General features: G+C 49.3%; 1 non-coding gene across 1 annotated transcript; it reads left to right on the top strand.

The window, feature by feature from the left end:
- The first annotated feature begins 1,292 nt into the window (after positions 1-1,292).
- On the top strand, positions 1,293-1,411 carry LOC140710338 (5S ribosomal RNA). The gene has a single exon (XR_012091336.1). It is a non-coding gene; the product is annotated as a 5S ribosomal RNA (ribosomal RNA).
- Positions 1,412-2,500: the final 1,089 nt, after the last annotated feature.

The following is a 2,500-nucleotide window of genomic DNA, read 5'->3' as shown; positions in this document are numbered from 1 at the left end:
CTACTTATGGGGTCCTGGAACCAATCCCCTGTGGATACTGACACCCAACTGTATGTTCTGATTTCTCTTGTGGTTTCTTCTCTAACCCATTGGTTGTTTAAGAAAATATCTTAATCTCTTCAAATACCTGAGACTGGATAATTTATAAAAAACAGACATTTATTTCTCTCAGTTCTCAAGGCTGGGGTGTCCAAGGTCAAGTCATCAGCCCATTGAGTGTCTAACGAGGGCCCAGTCTCTCCTTCCAAGATGACACAACGTTGCTTCATCTCTCAGCGGGGAAGAACATTGTGTCCCCACACGGAGGAGACGGAGGGAATGAACCCACTCAAGTCCTTTTCTAAGGGCTCTAATTTCATCCATAAGGACTTCTACCCTCACGAGATAATCGCCTCCTAAAGAATCCACCTTTTTACCCTTTATTTTTGTTGTTGTTCTTGTTGTTGTTGTTGTTGTTGTTGTTTGTTTGTTTTTGAGGCAGGGTCTCATTCTATTGCCCCTACTGGAGTGCAGTAGCCTGTAGCCTGATCATGGCTCACTGCAGCCTTGACCTCCCAGGCTCAACCAGTCCTCCTGCTTCAGCCTCCTGAGTAGCTGGGACTACAGGCCTGCACCACCACGCCCACCTAATTTTGTGTCTTTTGTAGAGACAAGTTTTGCCATTTTGCCCTGGCTGGTCTTGAACTCCTGGGCTCGAACAATCTGACTGCCTTTCCCTTCCAAAGTGCTGGGATGACAGCGTTAGCCACCACCCCAGGCCAGTGCCCACCCCTTAATACTATCATATTGGCAAATAAATTTCAGCGTATAAATTTTGGGGGACATTCAGACCATAGCAGTGCGTTCTTTACTTTCCAAAAAGAAAACAGGTCAGTTTATCAGTTTGACTTGCATTATTGATTTTTAACTCTATTTTGTTGTGGTCAGAGAAGATACTTGATACGCTGTTCGCCCTTCGCCAGCCTCGACGGCTCTGGGTGGGGGCGGGGGCAAGAGGGGGCCTCGCAGGACTCCAGGACTCCTGAGCGGCCAGGTATCCCAAAGAATACCTCCGCGACAGGGCGGAGGACCGGACGGGGTCCCAGGATCGTGGGCTCTGGGCCCTGACGCCTCGGAACACTCCCTGTTCCGAGCGGGCCCGACGTGGTGGAAGCTCGGGAGCTTGGGAGCCGGGAGAAGGCAGCAGGCGAGAGGCTCCGGGATCCCGATCCCAGCACGACGACCCCGGGCTGGTGGTGCGGGCTGAGCATGGCTGGGCGAGGCTCTTGGGGCAGCCAGGCGCCTGTGCCGGCGTCTACGGCCATACCACCCTGAACGCGCCCGATCTCCTCTGATCTCGGAAGCTAAGCAGGGTCGGGCCTGGTTAGTACTTGGATGGGAGACCGCCTGGGAATACCGGGTGCTGTATGTAGGCTTTTTGGCTTGCTTTCTTCTCTTTCTTTCTCTTCTACCTTCCTTTCTTCCCTTCTCTCACTCTCCTTTCTTTCTTTCCTTCTTTCTTTCTCTCTTTCTTTCGTTTCTTTCTTTCTTTCCTTCTTTCTTTCTATCTCTCCCTCTTTCTATCTCGCTCTTTCTCTCTCTTTCTGTCTTTCTTTCTTTCCTTCTTACTTTCATTCTTTTCTTTTTCTTCCCTTGCTATCTTTCCTTTCTTTCTGTATCTCTCTCTCTTTCTTTCCTGCGTTCTTCTGTCTTTCCTTCTTTCTTTCTTTCTTTCTTCCTCTCTATCTTTCTTTCTTTCCTTCCTACTTTTTTTCCTTCTTTCTTTATCTCTCCCTCTTTCTTGCTTGCTCTTTCTCTCTCTTTCTTTCCTTCTTTCTTTCAGTCTTTTCTTTTTCTTCCCTTGCTATCTTCCTTTTCTTTCTTTCTCTTTCTTTCTTCTTTCCTTCCTTCTTTCTTTCTTTCTCCTATCCCTCTCTCTCTTTCTCTTTCTTTATTTCATTCTTTCCTTTTTTCTTGCTTTTCTTTCTCACTTTCTTTTTTCCTTTCTCTTTCTTTCTTGTCTCTTTGCTCCTTTCTTTTCTTTCTTTCTTTCTTTTCTTCCTTTATTCTTTCTTTCTTTCCTTCCTTCCCTCCCTCCCTCCCTCCCTCCCTCCCTCCCTCCCTCCCTCCCTCCCTCCCTTCCTTCCTTCCTTCCTTCCTTCCTTCCTTCCTTCCTTCCTTCCTTCCTTCCTTCCTTCCTTCCTTCTCTCTTTCCTTTTACTTCCAGACGGAGTCTCGCTGTCACCCAACCTGGAGTTCACTGGCAAGATCTCGGCTCACTGCAAGCTCCGCCTCCCGGGTTCACGCCATTCTCCTGCCTCAGCCTCCCAAGTAGCTGGGACTACAGGCGCCCGCCACCACGCCCGGCTCATGTTTTGTAGTTTTAGTAGAGACGGGGTTTCGCCGTGTTAGCCAGGCTGGTCTGGATCTCCCGACCTCGTGATCCACCCACCTCGGCCTCCCAAAGTGCTGGGATTACAGGCGTGATCCACCGCGCCCGGCCTGCTGTAGGCTTTTGTGG

Source organism: Chlorocebus sabaeus, chromosome 25, assembly GCF_047675955.1.
Source record: "Chlorocebus sabaeus isolate Y175 chromosome 25, mChlSab1.0.hap1, whole genome shotgun sequence".
In the NCBI taxonomy this organism is placed as follows: Eukaryota; Metazoa; Chordata; class Mammalia; order Primates; family Cercopithecidae; genus Chlorocebus; species Chlorocebus sabaeus.
Note: the sequence above shows the minus strand (reverse complement) of the source record. Positions and strands in the feature narration are given on the sequence as shown.